The 18,691-nt window shown below is 34.8% G+C and overlaps 1 protein-coding gene across 1 annotated transcript in view; it reads right to left on the bottom strand.

The window, feature by feature from the left end:
• The window catches only part of enox2 (ecto-NOX disulfide-thiol exchanger 2), a 318,313-nt gene extending 300,313 nt beyond the window's left edge, over nt 1-18,000 (bottom strand). The window contains exon 1 of the mRNA XM_073820293.1: nt 17,805-18,000. The gene's annotated coding sequence lies outside the window, so the exon portion shown is untranslated. The remainder of the gene's footprint in view (nt 1-17,804) is intronic.
• Nucleotides 18,001-18,691: the final 691 nt, after the last annotated feature.

The following is an 18,691-nucleotide window of genomic DNA, read 5'->3' as shown; positions in this document are numbered from 1 at the left end:
CCAAAAATGAACATTTGCTGACAGTTTCCTCCCCCTCAAGCCATCCAAAATGTAGATGAGTTTGTTTCTTCATCGGATTTATAGAAATGTTCACCAGTGGATCCTCTGCAGTGAATGGGTGCCATCAGAATGAGAGTATAAACAGCTAATAAAAATATCAAAAGTACATCAATTAACACCTTGAGAAGTCAAAAGTTGTGTGTTTTCTAAGAAACGAACGCAAAATGAATGCATTTTAACTTTAAACCATCTCTTTTGGCCAAAATACCAGTCCATAATCCATAATAATGCTTCCTCCAGTGAAAAGAAGTCTGTGTTCCTGTTGTCTCTCATCAAAATGCACCTGCATTAGAACTGTTTTGGACTTGTAAACAGTGCTTGATCTGTGCACATTTCTCTACTGATTCAGACAAGACTTTTTTTTTTTCTTGGAGAAAGCAATATTATGGACTGAGGACTACTTTAGCTGGAAGCAACGATTTGAAGTAGTTTAAAAAAAAAGGATGATGGATTTGTTACTTACAAACATTCAGATTTTGGCTTTTCAAGACATTAACTGATAAACTGGAATGACCTGGATTGTAAGAAACAAATCCACCATTAAGACATTTTGACTTGAAATATTGCTTCTGGCCAAAATCGAAAATAACGCTTCCTCCATTAAAAAATTCAAGCACATCTTGAGATATTATAGATAGAGGACTTGTATTTTAGCCAAAAATACACATGAACATGCCTCACTTCACTTCTCAAGATGTTAACTGATGGACTAGAGTGGTTTACTTGTGGATTATTGTGACGTATTTGTCAGCTGTTTGGACTCTCATTCTGACGGCACCCATTCACTGCAGAGGATCCATTGATCAGCAAGTGATGCAATGCTACATTTCTCCAAATTTGATGAATAAACAAACTCATCTTCATCTTGGATGGCCTGAGGATGAGTACATTTACAATTTTAGGTGAAATATTCCTATAAGACTGTTGCCTGCTGGATGTTAAAATGGACTAAACATTTCACAGCTCATATTAAAAGGACGGACACAAAATGTATTGAGCCAGAATATTTGTACATGCATATCAAAATATGTTTTATCCTTATCAGTAGCAGACATAACTGAAAAAAAAAAAATGTCCCACTTTGGCTAAGCCATGCGGTCCTCTAGCAACATTTAAAAGATCAACAGTTTATGTTATTCAAAATAGCGCACGTCTCAAACTACTTGAAGAAACCTTCTCATGGCACTGCTTTCATATGGATGAGATTAAGACGTCTGAAATCCCTCGGCTCTGACACTCACTGGATGTATTGGAAGTGACGTCGAAACCATCATGGGAGGCAAATGCAGCTTTAAAAAGAGGACAGGTCTGCGGGGGAAATACTCCTTAAAGTCGACCAACCACATATGCTCAGCTTGCCCACATGAAATGTGCCCAAGTCTACAGTAAGGACCCTCATCATATTATTCCTCCCACTGATCTGATTTTTTTTTTTTGCTCTGCTTGGACAGTCATACTCTCAAACTAAGGCCAGAAACACTCTGCGCAAGCATACAAATGCAAATGCTTGGCCAACGCATTCACGAGTGCCAGCTTGTCGTACATACTAATGCGAGTTAGTGCACAGAATACATTTCAGGCCAAAAATGTTGGAACTGCCTATAAATCGTATTTCAATGATGAATGTGATTTCTGCTTAGCTCTATTAATTAAGCATAATCACCTGCAATATTTGCCCGCTGGTTATTTAGCCTGAAAACATTTCAATTTAATTTGACATTTGCATTATCTTGCATTGGTAACAAGCCTCTACAAGATTTTATGCTTGTGGTTGCCAAATGTTAAGAATTTAAATCCCCCAATCAAAACTTCTCTTTTAAATGGATATATTTATTGCCCAGTGATGTTTGATAATGATATATACCTTACTTAATTTTGGAGTTCATTTTAGGATTTCCAGTGGTTTAGCTTTTGAGAGAAGATTAGTTTTGTCCCAGTTTTTAAATATAAAGAGCGTGGTAATACATCAGGAAATTAGATAAGGTATGCAATTTGACATTCTGTGCAATAAAAGAGCAATAATTCTGATGAAATTTGAAATTAATTTTCTAGAATGACAATAATTATAATTGATAATTGTGAATTATAATTGAGGAAAATAATCGTGATTACCAGTTTAACTATTAGCTGCAATCCTAAAAAATACTTACTGTTTTGTGTTTTATCACATTTTGTAAATGGATATAACTGAAACTGAGTCTCATATTATTAAATTGTCACTATCCTTTTCAGAAACTTCCCTAATCAAATTTTTGATTTTGTCAATATTTTGTCTAAAGAAAAATAAACAAGTCAAAATACTACATGTCATGGATGGATATTGACCTAGTAATCCACTATTTTGTGAAGGAGGGTCAAATTGACCATTTTCACTTAAGATTTGAAGCCAAATTACAGGATGGTAAAATGACTTGAGAAAGATGGCAGCATAAGTTTAGTTTTAAACAGAGATTGGTAGGTCAGTTAGTAAAATCTGTTGACTTTAGCAATCTTTGTTGCATTACATGCCAGTTGTGACCATTCAAAAATGAAAAACAGCCTTATATGGTTGCAGATACATTTCTAGTTTCAACATTATTTATTTTTTAGACATTCCCATTTGCATTTAAATACAAGTATCAGCTGTATTCAAGTGACCAACATTAAATTTTCAACTACTGAAAATGGGTCACATTCAACAATCTGAATATGGAGGCACATTGAGATTCCCATATCTGAATCATACAGGGCTATGGAAATGAGAATTTCAAAAGGCAAGTTTGTTAAGAACCATCATCAAAAAGAGCATTGAGATATTCTTAATACTTCTTGTGTTACAAGAATGCAAACTTTTAAGAAAAATCTTGGAAAGTGCATTTTTTCCTCATTTTCGAATGCTCGCTAATGGCATATCATGCAACACAGACGGCTAAGGTCAAAGATTTTACTAATAGAGCTACCAATCTCTGGATAAAAATAAAATAATAATGCTGCCGTCTTTCTGAAGTCGTTTTTACCATCCTGTAATTTGGCTCTGAATCTCAGGTGAAAATTGTCATTTGACCCTCCTCTACAAAATAGTGGATTATTCAGTAAATATTCATCCATGACATTCAATATGTTGGTTTTCAACTTCATTTATGCATTTCTTCTATCCGAAAAAAAAAATTGTTGCAAATTACAAATTTGAGCCTTTGACCTCAGGTTGAGTTGACATGGATTGCGTCAGTAATAAATAGCTGAAATCTACTCTCAGCTACATCTTAGAGCAGGAGATGAAGACTAGATTTAACCAGCAACAATGTAAGATCACAGCCATCAGACCGAATTCCTTGCAATGGCCATTACTTGTAGCAAGAACTGGGTTTAACAGTAAAGCTTTCGCCAGGGGAACAGCACTTCCATTGGCAGGCACCTGATTGTCAATATTTCTAAAATCTTTCAACATTTCTTCAAATTCCCCTCACAGATTTTCACTTTAATTGGCAGTGGCAAAGACAGACAAATGTGACAAAAAGAAACTTTAGAAGAGGAAGAAACATTCATCATAAAACTAGGCCAATTTTAAAAACTTGTAATATCAAGTTTTCTCTAAATGAAGCAGTAGTATGATATTCCAGCTCACAGCTGGGATCAATCCTTAAAAAGGCAACGCTGCACAGCTCCGTTGATTTGTTTAAGTAGTCTTGATTACAAATAGACACGATGCATAATTTAATCAGATCGGCAGAATAAATCTTCAACCGTCCGGAACAAACTGTAATGTTTCAATGTTTTCGATCGCAATTAGGAATCCCCACTTGAAAACACAAATGCATGAAGTAAGTGAGTCTTGATGCACACTCAACATCTGTGAGGCCTTCTACTATTTCACAACTGTTACAAATAACAGCCCAGTAATTCCTTTAAGCAATCAAAAAAAGGTCAATCCGGGATCAGGCCAAAGCAAGCAGAGTAGCAGCCGAATGTCCGTAGATTCATTGTGTTTAATGAGTCAGAGGGCCACCGGAGCGTTTCCGCTGCAGTCTGCTCATAAATGTCTCGTCTTAGAGATATTTGCACAAGTGTCATCTCAGTAAAACCTCTGCTTTCATTAATATTCCCTGTCGTCTGACTGACATTTACATTGCAGCACTACAAAAGATCTTACACTGTCGTTTTAATGTAAAAATCTACTCTACAACATTTCAATATGCCAAAGGACACTTGTGATTTTCATTCTGCTTTTAAACAGCAGAACCAGCCAAGAAGATTTCCAGGTTATATTTAACTCCAAAAATCAAACTTTGTTATATTTTTTGTATTTTTTCATGAAGCAAAATATAATTAGGGGTTCGAGCATGTAGTGCAACCAAACCAGTGCAGAAATATTCTGTGGAGGCTGAATATCAAAAGTTAGCAAAAAAAAAGTTTAAATTTTGATTTTCGTGCACAATTTTTAGCCAATTGGTATATTTAGCTATAACTCTTAAATAGAATGAGATATCTTCAACAAACTTGGTACACGTGTATAAGATCAATCTTTGGTAAAGATATATATATATTATATATATTTTTTTTTTTGGTCAAAAATTGCCCAGCTCTGCTATTTGGTGGCGCTATAAGATGGAAAAACATTTAAAAAAAACGACCATAACTACTGTTGGTCCAATCAACTTGGAAATTGGTATGCAGTGTCTTTTTACAAAGTGGCACAAGTGTTCATGAGGACATTTGCACATCTCAAAAAACACAGTTGCCATTGGTCAAATAATTTTAAGCACCCATCTAAAAAGGTTAATGGAGGTCGATTGGCCCTAAAGGTCTGTAAGAATTTTAAAAGAAATCGGCCACTAGTTGGCACTAATGAGTTTTATGGCTCTGTAATCATGTGGTGTTTCACACATCCACACAATATGCATATCATATTATAGATATCTTCATATTGAGCAACTTTGCCTCAAGAACTATTGCTGTCAATTAAATCGTTCATTAAATATCCTCAATTATGTTAAAAACGTAATTTTTGGAACTAGTCCTAGGTTTTTCAATCTCGATTGAACCACTGCAGCACAATTCTCTGGACTTTCTAGATCAATATTTATCAAAAAAATATTTATCATTTTGTCATTCGGTTAGCTATAACAGGGTCCTTTAGAAAAAAGGACGTGGCCAAATATACCCAAAAAACCTATAAAACCTAAACAAAAGCTCAAAATTCTGCGACATTTGGTGAAAACATGTGACAGATGACTCTTAACAAACATGCAAAGTTTCATGGAGATTGGATCATAGGTGGCACTATAACAGTAAAGAAAGTCTTCAAAAACACTATATTGTAATTGCAAATGAGCTTGAATTGTTCAGATATGCACTAAATCTTCATATCAAAAGATAGATCTCCTCATTCTGAACAACTTGGACTACTGATGTCAATCAAATTGTTCATTAAATATTCAAGATTATTTAAAAAGGCTACTCTTGCTAACTAGTCCAAGGTTTATTGCCCAATCTCTACGAAACCACTGCAATACAATTCTCTGGACCCTCTCGATCCATAATCATCAAAAATATTATGCTTTTTCTTTTGGTAAGCTACAGCAAGGTCACTTTTAAAGGGACGTAGCCAATGATGCCTAAAAGCCAATATCACACTCCCAATCATGCTGAAAATCAGCATGGCTGTGATTAAGCCAAATAAACAATCTGATGAATCCAAATTAGAGCATTTGACAGCATTTTAGGAATTCATCACTGCGGCTGTCAACAGAAAACCAAACTTCATCAATTAATAGTAGTAAAGCAGGTCCACCCAACAGTTATTTACTTTTTTAAAAATGTCAGTTGCTTTTTTTTTTTTTTTTTGCGTATGCTTTATTTCTGTAACTCAGCAGCAGGTCAGTGTTCACGTCTTCTCTCCATCTGACAATTATTTTCAGACTCTTCAAAGTTCTTTTTCAGGCACACAAGCTGTTTTAAGACTTGCTTTTTTCAGTTTCTGTAACTACCTACATTCGATATTTGCTCCAGTATTTCCTTTCAGCTTCAGAAGAGTGCTTTTGGACAGCAGTTTCATGTTTTGTAAGACAAAATGTGGATTTCAGTCTGCGATTTAATCTAATAAACATATTTGAGCTAAATGGTTATTGTTTTAGCATGAAAAGTCATCTTTCTTAGAACAAATAACATGTTTTACTAATATTCAGATTCTAAATAAAACACATATTCTTATTTATACCTATGGTGTAAATGTTCAAATGCTTTTACATTTATTAATTCAAATATGTGACCTGGATCACAAAACCAGACTAAATGAAACTGAGTTTTATTAAAAATTGAATAAATAAGCTTTCTATTGATGTATGGTTTGTTAGGATAGGACAATATTTATAAGACAATAATAAACAGTGCAAAAAAACTATATATTGAGAAAGTTGCCAAATGAAGTTAGCAATGCATATTACTAATCCAAAATTAAGTTTTAATATATTTATGGTAGGAAACTGACTAAATATCTTCATGGAACATGATCTTTACTTAATATCCTAATGATGTTTGGCATAAAAGAAAAAGTTATCTTTCTGACCCATACGATGTATTTTTGGCTATTGCTACAAATGTGCTACTTAAGACTGGTTTTGTGCTCCAGGGTCACATCTTATACAACTAAATCTATTAATCACACCCCAAATCATTTAATTTCAAATCCAAAATATAACTTCGTACAAATGCACAAACTATTTTTGTTGTTTTGCAATCTGAATAAATGATAAATGCACGCTTTCATGCTGCTATCAAGGCCCTGAAAACATCTTGACAACTAATTAATGATTTCATCCAGCAATCAAGTCTATTCTGTCTTAAAATGTTAAATTAAGCTGTCAGAAATGGTTCCTATGTAAGAGCTTCTTCAAATGAAATGAGGAATTCATACAATGAATTTGTCAGTGACAGGAAGCTTTTAGTATTAAACACACATACACACACATACCTTCCACTCAATGACCAGGCATGGTTCATTGATTACCTTATCAGAGGAATGTCAAAAGAGAAAGGCTCGCTCATTTCTATTTCTATGCGGAGAGAAAGAGGAGCGAGCTTTGTGACAGTGCATTTCTGCTTGAAAGAGTATTCAAATGACACAGCTATCTCTCAGCGACAACACAATACAACATACACCAAACAAAACAAACCGAAAGCCAGACAAGTGCTAATGGACGCTCTGCCCTTGACTAACCAGAGCATCCTTCATGCTCCAACCTCTGAGTTACGTAAATGTCCTCCATTAAGAGACAAGTGTGTGTGTGCATTTAGTGGGTTATGATGAGAAATGCACCTTTTCTTTCAATCCATATTGAAAGAGTAAAGATTACTGGATCCTGCAGTGCTCTTAAAGACCAGTTTCAGTCATTGCATTAAGCCATATACATTTCTGTCTTTGAGCATAAACACTTTATTAGTTCTTTTAAGCTGGTAAATGTGAATTAAATCCCTTTATGTGACTTCTATCCAAACCCTCTCACCATTAAACATCTCTTTGAACGCTATAAGGCGGGATAAAATGATACACAAAGATACATTTAAATACTCGCAGTAATTTCCTCTCGAACAGCCGAATATCAAACAAGCGTGAGGAAATAAACACATTCACGCTGATCCCCCATTTCCTTTAGTCAAAGACTAGGCAGGATCTAAGCCAGGATTTAATCTAAGTCCTCGCTGCACAGAGTGTTAAGAACAGCAAATTGAGCTCTACAAGAACAGACTACAGTGCAACACAAAAATCAGAGCCGCAGACAGACTGCTTGTGCTACACTTTCAAAGCATCAGACGGAGGGATACAATGCCTTCAACACCGCTGATAAACCTTATATGAGGTGAAGCCAGAGCGGCTTAGTGGTTTTGTGGAAGGTCACAAATCCATCTCAGACCAGGGGAAACACAACATGATGGGCTAAAGAGATGCTGGGATAAAATAGAAAGAAAGACGGTGGAATAAAATGAAACTTCACACGAATAATAGTGGATGAAACTCAGTAATTTAAGTTGGCGTAATTCATCCCATTATGTGAGAAACGGACTGAAGTCATGTCAGTATTATTTACTGATAATTTTCCACTCCAATAAACCTTATAATCAGTCTGGCATGCTGGAAAAACAATCTCGCAAAACAGTGTTGTAAACTGAATCTACTGATTCAATAAAAAGATTTGACTCCAAAGAATGATTCATAAATCTGACTTCTTGAGTCATAAACGTGCCATGGAGAACCAAGGTGGACATCAAGATTTTCATGACATATTAATGATGCAGCATAAATTTAGCAACCGAAAATATTCATCTGAACCAGATAAAAGCACTCAAACAAAACATAAAACAAAATACTGAATTTATAGGGGGTGCTATGCTAAAACACAGTGCAAAAAAAATGAGAAGAAAAAAAAAAAACAATTAAAAGGAAAATGATTTTTTTTTAAAAGTGGTTAAACTAACTAACTAAATAAACGACTTTACGGAAAAATAAAACATTTATAGGGCACTAAAAACTATTTTTAATACATTTAGTTTAAGAAATTGCTTTTAAACTGTATAAGTTTCATGATTCCAGTTAATTAAACATGCTTTTTGACTAAAGGGGTCCTATTATGCTTTTTCACTTTTTGAACTTCAGCCAGTGTGTGGTGTGTATATTTGGGCATTAAAAAACATCTACAAAGTTTCAAATCTCAAAGTCCACTCCAAAGGGAGATATTTAGTTTTTAATCCCTTTTCAAGAACTACAACGAAACGACTCGTTTGGACTACAGCTTTGGTTTTCCGGAGGCTATAGACCTTTCTCACAACTTCCGTATTTTGCACCGGAAATACGCAATTGCTGTGTAAACCTAACCTTTGTTAAACAACAAGATGGCGCAAACATCGAGCAAGATTGTTTGTAACATCACGACCACGACTGTTATATTGCTTTAATAAAGTTGTACATGTCCTCTATACTATCCATACATAACCTTATAACCCTAGTCCTTGGTCTAAGTGGACACACTAGTAATTTGTTAGCCTGATTGCTCTCTAACGTTAGCTACGTTACTTACCTTGAAAGTTATGGATAAACGGGACGTTCTAAAACGCTTAAAGTTTCTGTCAAACCTTACTTGGAACAAACACTAACTACTATCAAAAGAACGAGCCCTTATTCCACAGATAAAGTGAATAATATCACGTTAAGCGTTTTCTCCCCAATATAAGCCCATTATAAGGAAACAGCTTAACGTGGTTTACGTACCTCAACAGCGACCAGGGAAAACCAAACTTCTGTTAAATTTTACTTATAATAAATACTTGCTGCTCTCAAAAGAACGAGCTCTTATTCAGCATATAAAGTGATCGCCCCCCAATAGAAGTCCATTATAACAAATCATGTTAAGCTTTTTCCTTAATGGAGTTCTATAGGGAGAAAAGCGTGATATTATTCACTTCATATTATTCACTTTATATGGTGAATAAGAGCTCATTCTTTTGACAGCAGAAAGTGTTTATTATAAGTAAAATTTAACAGAAGTTTGGTCTTCCCTGGTCGCTGTTAAGGTAAGTTAAACCACGTTAAGCAGTTTCCTTATAATGGGCTTCTATGGGGGAGAAAACGCTTAACGTGATATTATTCACTTTATCTGTGGAATAAGGGCTCGTTCTTTAGATAGTAGTTAGTGTTTGCTCCAATTAAGGTTTGACAGAAATTTGGGGTTTCCTGGTCGTTTTTTACGTACGTTAAGCCACGTTAAGCGTTTTAGAACGTCCCGGATAAACTCTTAGTGGAAAAATGTATATCCTTTATCCAATTTGTTCCTCTTTGTGACGGAGTTTCTTCCACGACTCTTATCAGGTCGGCAAAAGTTATCTTTGGCAAACCAGTGAGGAAAGTTGTGTAGACTCTCTCCATTTTAATTTTAAATTACCCGGCTTTCTGCTGTGTTGACATTACACAGGAAGTCTGCATACCCTGCGATTGCGTATTTCCGGTTTCTGTGAAAAAGGTCTATTACTGTGTGTCACAACGTAAGTCCCACTTACTGAAATTCAATCCGTTGGCGGGTGGGGGATTCGCCTAACTTTAGCCATGTATTATGGACGGCCGCTTTTGGGATGCTTCAGCGAGCCGTAGGTCTGCTTGTTTAAACGTGAACTTTAACTAAAGGGTCCGCGAACTGCTCCGATAGCCGTGCTGAAGCCACGGCGTTCACGTGTGTTGTACAGAGGGTCCAAACCAGTCTATGGTCCAAACACATGCAGATCCGCGGCTGACGTAAACACGAACATTGACTATTGATCATCCGTGGACGCGTCGGCACCTCGCCTAGACGTACAGTGTGTGTGGTAAGAGATTTATTCATCATACAGTGTAGATAGCTTCACTAGCCTTATGGTTTCGGGCATGCAAATAATTAAATACATTAGCACAATAATGATAATGTCATGTATCCGCGATCTCGCATGCTGATGATAGGACCAACAATAGTGTATTATTTACTCACCCTTCATGCATCTTAGGTGTATATGACTTCCTTCTTTCAGATGAATGCAATCAGAGTTATATTAAATCAATTCTGGCACTAACAGAACAGCATAGACTGAAAATATGTCGATCCATGATAAAAAAAGTCACATGGCCCCGGGGCGGTCGGTAAAAGCCTCCTTTAGCGATCAGATGTGTTTTTGTAAAAAAAAATATCCATATTTATAACGTAAGAATCACTTTAATCTAGTTCGTTGCTTTGGGAAGGGGCACAGCAGGGCGGAACGCTGTCTACGCTGTTTGCCAAACGCAACGCAGTGGGACTTCTGACCAATCACAACACATTTGGCGTTTTGGAAGGTGGAACCCGGATATAATCGAGACGTTTGAGCCAGCCTGGGGAGAAATTGTAATAATGTAAATTATGTGAAAAATAATGCGTTTTTCGAACAACTAAGCATGAGAGCATGTTTAAGTACACCCCAAAAACAAAATACTTCGTAAAGGAGCATAATAGGACCCCTTTAAAATGAAAAACACAAAAAATTGTTAAACTAACTAACTAACAACTAACTAAATAAAAAAAAAACAGGGGCACTAAAAACAACATTTAAAAAATATATATAAAATACAATTTCAAGAAAAAATAAAATTTCATAGGGCATTAAAAACTATTTTTTTAATAAATTGCTAAATGTAATAAAACAAAAAAAGTCTCATGATTTCAGTTAATCATACATGCTTTCTGATTAATAGAAGTGAATGTAACCATTAAAACAAAGTTTTAAAAAAATGTAAACCAAAAAATGGAATTTGTAAAAAAACAAACAACAACAAAAAAAATGTTTACAAATTAAATTTTTTGGTTTACATTTTTTTAAAACTTTGTTTTAATATATATATATATATATATATATATATATATATATATATATATATATATTATACACTTTTTTTTTTCCAAAAAAAAAATTAATATGGGCAATATCCCGATTTTCTTCAAGCGTTGGTATATATTGTATCGTATCGATTCTTGCAACAGCTTTAGCCAAAACCAAACAATTCTTTTTCTTTCATTTTCTTTCATCTCCTTTGATGTGTTTTGATCGTGTCAAGGTCACTAATTCATGCACACAACATGAATGCATACACTAGATAAATATGTCAGCTTTGTGGAAGCACTTGATCATGTCCAAAAACAATACTAACACCCTGAACACAGAGGAAACAAGTTCAATTACACATACTATATTTCCCTTTTTTTCTCAGTTTGAGTTTTCGGTTAAATGAACTGTAAATAAATTACTTCAGTGGTGTGGTTTATCACACAGAAATTATTGTACAGCACTTAGGACTTAAAATAAAGTGCACTACACAAATATGGACCATGCTACTTTTGTTTTCGCACTGTAAGTGCATAAAAAAGGGAAAAGGCGCAGCAACATTACTCAAAGCTTCCGAAGCTTCTCATGCAAGAAGTTTGCATTTTTGACAGAATGAAAATGACTGGACGAAAGAATGACAGAAGTATAAAACACACTCCTTTTGATCAATACTGCTCTGCAACAGAGAGCTTGCATTCGATAAAAACAGCTGCGTTTTGCACAATATTAAAACACTCCTCTGCTTCCCACAGAGCATTTCTGAGTATAAGCAACCCAAACTTTGATAAGTTTACAAGAATCCGGCCGCTCATCATCTTATTGACAACGAGCCCTATAACTGTCATGCACTGATACCCGCCACTGGTTGTGCATTTCTCTTGTGTTGCTAGGATACAAAGCTTTTCATGTGAATCACTACAGACGTGTTATTGGTGCAGTCCTGACACTCACTCGCTTTGCGCCATTCCACACGCTCCACACTAAAAATACTGAAAACCTACAATACGCAGACAGAGCACAAAACAAAACAACAAGATGGGGAGCGATTCAATTATTACTCCAGCAAGAGCCCATTTCTACAAGCACACCTGCTGTGAATATTAAGATGATCATAAAGCTTATTTTACAACAGTTTAAATGCATCACGTCGCTTCACTGCGAACATTTACCCAAATATCTCGGTGCTTAACAGTCGACAGTCATACCGCACAATTCAACAAATTATTTATAATTGCCTCATAATAACTCAGTTTGACAGTCAATAAGCACGAAGACTAAATTAGCCAAAGCAAACCTGACAAATATGAAGCGAGACTGAAATGCTGACACTGTCAAACTCAATACTGCAGTTGAGTTGTTCAATAACATTTCAACTTAGTTTAAGGCGAGACACTGCAGGTGAATAGGGTAAGAAAAAAAATTAATAGTTATCACCTTACTTACTAGTTAATTGATTTATTTAATTGAATTGATTGCTAACTTTTTTTGTATTAAAAGTTTTCTAAAATGTTAGGTTTAAATATGCAAATGAGGCATTGTTCACTTAAATATGCACTAATTTGCATACATTTCTAGTATCTAAACACTGCATGAAGTCAGTTTCAAAATTCATGATTAATTTTTTTGACATATTAGAGTCAAATGTTGTTACAGAGGGAATTTTGGATATCTCATTGTCACTCCATTGACAGAAAACAAAGCATTTTGTATTATTTTGGGGTAATAAAATATTCAAGCAAATTATATATGTGACCCTGGACCACAAAACCAGTCATAAGGTTAAATTATACAAAACTGAGATGTATACATCAAGTTCAATAAATAAGCTTTCTATTGGTGTATGGTTTGTTAGGATAGGACAATATTTGGCCGAGATACGTCTATTTGAAAATCTGGAATCTGAGGGTGCAAAAAAATCTAAATACTGAGAAAATCACCTTTAAAGTTGTCCAAATTACGTTCTTGGCAATGCATATTACTAATCAAAAATTACATTTTAATATATTTATAGTAGGAATTTTACAAAAAAATCTTCATGGAACATGATTTTTACTTAATTTCCTAATGATTTTTGGCATAAAAGAAAAATCAATAATTTTGACCCATACAATGTATTTTTGGCTATTGTTACAAATATACCCCAGCGACTTAAGACTGGTTTTGTGCTCCAGGGTCACATATGAACAAACCCCTCTGTAAAAACCTTCAAAATATAGACAAGAATAAAAATGTAAAGTGTGGTGTGTGTAAGTGCTACTGAAGTGGAGATTTATGGCTCAGCGTAGGAGAAATAACTCATTTTGAGAAAACGGCCTTTAAAAATATTTATTGTAATTGAAATCTATTGACACAAGTGCTATAAAAGCAAAACTTAACAGTTTCTTTTAGTCTTAACAGTGTCCACTAGTCTGAAACTGAAGCACTTAATGAAATACCAAAAAGCTCAAAATCTTGACAGGTGCATAAAAAAAAAAAAATATATATATATATATATATACAGTTGCAATCAAAATTATTCAACCCCTCCAGGGACTGCAGTATTTTATTTTAAATGATCCAGGACTAAATTGCATCTACAACAGTTTTCTGGCATATTAGAAGTGATAATGTCAATATATAATGTAATGTTTTTGAGTTATAGGATTTAATAACACAGCTATGTCAGAATTATTCAACCCCTATTCAACATTGCTGTTTTAAGACAGTTATTTTTATGGTAAGGAACAAAATTGTCTTAGAAAATTGTCTTAAGCCTTTACAAACTTATTAAAAATGGAATTAGATTGGGGTGTTACACATAGTATACTCTTAGCCCATGCATGTGCTGAAGGTGAGTAACAAATATGGTAAAGTCAACAAAGCTCACACAAAATCAATAGAGAAGAAATAGTTTGCTATAATAGAAAGTCTAAAACTACATGAAGATTTCTAAGACATTACAAGTCCCTAGAGACACAGCTGGCAGCCGTATTCCTTAGATTAAAGTGTGTTGAACCAGAAAACCTTTGAGGCTGTTGAACAAAAAAGCATGATATCATTAAATGTTTGATCAGATCAACTGAGAAAAACTTGAAATGTACAGCCAAAGACTTGCAAGATGACCCGACGAAAGGAGGAAAAATATTTCGATATTGCGTACAAGAGGAACACTAGACAAGTGCAGTCTTCATGTTGAGGGATCTTGCTGAATACCACTCTTGACCAAGAAGAACAAAAAGGCTGCCTTGAACATGCCAAAATTCATTTGGATAGACCTGTGGAGTTCTGGAAGAATGTTTTATGGAGTGATGTGTCCAAACTGGAAATTTTTGGGCGTATGGATCAGAGGTACGTCTGGTGCAAAAAAGACAAAGATTATACGCAGAAGAACACCATCTCCATCATCAAACATGGAGGTGGGCCAGTCCTGTTATGGGGTTGTTTTACTGTAGCAGGAAGTGGAAAACATGACCATACAAAGGATATCACTGATGTATTAAAGTATCAGACCATTTTGGCACACATTGTGATGCCTTTTGTGCAAAGTCTGAAGCTAATAATCAATGGACTTTCCTGCAGGACAATCATCCCAAAGTATACGTTCAAATCTACTTACGCTTGGTTTAGGAATCAGTCATAGAATGTTTTTAAGTGGCCTTTTCAGTTTCCAGATGTAATTCTCATTGAAAATACATGGCTGAATTTGAAGCAAGCAGTGGCAAAGTAAAAACCAAAGATTATCAGTGATCTGAAAGCTTTTTCAGGGGAGGAATGGCCCAAGATTGCAGCAGAAAGGTGACAGAAGCATCTAAGCACTTCCAGGCAGTGTTTATTGGTGGTTTTAAAGAATAAAAGATTCTACATCAAATTTACTTTCAGGGGTTAATAATAATTCTGAACATGAATGTTTAGAGCCAATTCGATTTTTTTTCCATTATTCATCAACTTACGTTCTCAGAATTACTCAAATGTGCATTAATAAACTTTCTTTACTGTTTACTGATGCCTTTGTTGAATTGTTTTCACAAAATGTTGTTCTCTGCAGCAAAATGTCTTGCAGGTCAAGGGGGTTGAATAATTTTTTTTTTTTTGCCTGCAGTGTCTCCTCTTAAAAATACTGACATGAAATCTGGTAATTTGAGTAATGAGAAATTTCTCAATTTAACTCCATTTCTAAATACAATCATTTTTTTGTAAGTTTAAATAACTGAAGACACAAAACCCATAATGCCAGTAAAAAAAAAAAAAAGAATGATGAATAATCAAGTAATAAATGATGCAAATAATTCATTTTCAGCACTTTTGTCTTCTGTTTGTATTCAAAGATAAGGTTTCACAAATTTATGGATTAACCGCTTGTTTTGAAATCTTCCAATCTACTGACATTTGACATCCGCTTTAAACATCGCAATGAAATGCACATGATAGCTATCGTTAACTCTATGATAAGCAAATCTACTTCACCAGCTTACGTCATTAGCTTCTTCAACAGCGAAAAGTTCTAAAGATTTGTGACATATCAAGAATATTTATTTACAGTTGAGGTCAAAAGTTTATATCCTTCTTTCAGAATCTGCAAAGTGTTAATTTGACCAAAATAAGAGGGATCATACCAAATGCATGTTATTGTTTATTTAGTACTGACCTCATCTGAAAACATTTCACATAAAAGATGTTTACATATAGTCCACAAGAGACAATAATAGTTTTAATAAAAGCTCCCTTTGAATCTTAATACTGTATTCTTACCTGAAAGCCAATTCTTTGGTTTTCCAGCATTTTCGTGTATTTGAACCCTTTCCAACAACAACTGTATGATTTTTAGATCCATCTTTTCACACTGAAGACAACTGCGAGACTCATATGCAACTATTACGGAGGGTTCAAACACTCATTGATGCTTAAGAAAGGAAAAACCATACATTAAGACCCGGGGGTGAAAACTATTGAATAGAATGAAGATAGACTTTTCTTATTTTGCATAAATATCATATTTTCATTTTCATTTAGTACTGCCCTTCAGAGGCTACAGAAAATAGTTACATGTTTCCCAGAAGACAAAATAATTAAATTTACCCTGATCTTCGGCTCTTAATACGTGTTTTTTTTTTTCTTCTGGAGCATCAGTAAGAGTTTGAACCTTCTGTAATAGTTGCATTTGAGTCTCTCAGTTGTCCTCAGTGTGAAAAGATTGATCTCAAACTCATACAGTCATTGTTGGAAAGGGTTCGAATACACAAAAATGCTGGAAAAGAATGTGTGGGACATGAAGAACTTTTCTGAAGAACAGCAGGCAGTTTAACTGTGAACACCTATCACTAAACAAAAAAGATCATTCAAGTAACAACACCACAGTATTAAAAATCAAGGGTCATTTTTATAAATGCAACTATTATTTTCTTGTGGATTTTATGTAACATCTTTTATGTGAAATATCTTACTCAGGTCAGTACTAAATAAACATTAACAAACATTTTGTATGATCCATCTTATTTTGCTAAAATAATTGACATTTTTACAGATTCTGAAAGGGGGGGGTGTAAACTTTTGACCTCAACTGTAACATTAATATTTTGCAATATCATACATATTCAATACGTTCTAATAATTAATGGGATCAATAAATATATTTATTGTCATTGCATGTGTGTCAGTTCAATTCATTCTAAATAAGATAATATGTTCATATATTAATATATTTATAGAGTATGGACATTTAATAAAAACGTATTTAATAAAACAAATCATATTAAACATGTTAATAAACCTGTAATACGATGCTTTTACAACTAACTCTCGGCGTTTTACGAATCAAACACCTGTCTCGCTTCCTGGACGAATCTTTAAGACAGATTCAAAATCTAAAGATCCGACTCAAATGAACGATTCATTTCGCGAATCATATACATCGCGACTCATCAAGACTGCTGTTTTTCTGTGACGCAACAAACAAGAGGCGTACAACTATTTAGCATGACACACTGTTGTCATTCATGTTAACCATGATTTTCACCAGTTGCAACAATTATTGTTCTTTTATTTATTGTTAATGAATATAATATCTAATTTAGGCAATATCTGATCGTTCTAATTCAATAACAGTGGTCTAATAACTAAGTTAGCAGTTTTATAGCACTTTAACTAGTTGCATAATGATTCGTTTGTGAGAGAAGGTTTAAGACACTTACACAAAAGCATAATATATTCCGTGCACCTTGCATTCGCTTTTTTAAACATGACAAGATATAGGTTAAAGTGTTTTAAAAGCGCAGTGCGGCGCGAGGGGCAATGCGCGTACTCTGGAACACGATGCCGCTGCGATTAAAAATACCATGCAAATGCATAAACTTGCGCTTCAGTGCTGCAATGCATGAGAACCATCTCCATGTATATAAGTTGATACCAGCGCTCACCTCAGATTAAGAGCGAGGAAGTGTCCAACCCCTCCGCTGCGAACATAAACACACTCCAAATCCGGCGACAATCTCCGGTGCTTGGCTGCTGAACTGTGCTGGGTTCGTCTCGGTGTACGCTGATGTTCCAGCGCATGCAGCTCTGCTGGATAAAGGCTGGGTTCCAGTCGGTGACTAGAAGAGCCAGCGAGCAGTATCGCTGCTGTCAGAGCGGAGGTAAACACGAGGCATTATGGGAATCTGGAGGAGCAACGTGCTTTATCCACGCGGGGAAGCACACAGCGACATCTACAGGGTGCAATAATGTTTGATACAGACACAAACGAGACGTATCATGACACCAGAGTTTTCATTTGAACATGGTACTCTGCTAATACCATATGGCAAGCCGTTTTGACTTTTTTTCCTTCTAGGGATATGACTTCTTGATATCAGCAATCATATTTTCACTAGTTAAAATGGAATTGTTGGTATCAAGAATCTAATTGTTGATATCAAAAATTCTGTTGTTGATATCTGTGATTGTATTTTCACTAGTGAAATGTCTCCATATACTGCCATTCAAAATCAATTGTTGATATCAAGAATTCGGTTCTTACTAGTAAAAACCTTTATTTTTGATTTCAGCAACCATGTGGTTACTAGTAAAAATATATGTTGTTGATATCAAGAATGTAATTGTTGATATCAATAATTGTAGTTCTTGATATCAAGAGTGTAATTTCTGATATCAAAATTACGTTCCTGATTGTGGATATCAACAATTGCATTTCTGATATCAAGAACATTCATTTTTACTAGTAACCACATAGTTGCTGATATATAGGCTATATATATATATATATATATATATATATATATATATATATATATATATATATATATAT

The sequence above is a fragment of the Garra rufa genome, chromosome 16 (genome assembly GCF_049309525.1).
Source record: "Garra rufa chromosome 16, GarRuf1.0, whole genome shotgun sequence".
Taxonomy (NCBI): Eukaryota; Metazoa; Chordata; class Actinopteri; order Cypriniformes; family Cyprinidae; genus Garra; species Garra rufa.
This window is presented reverse-complemented; position numbering and strand designations above follow the sequence as displayed.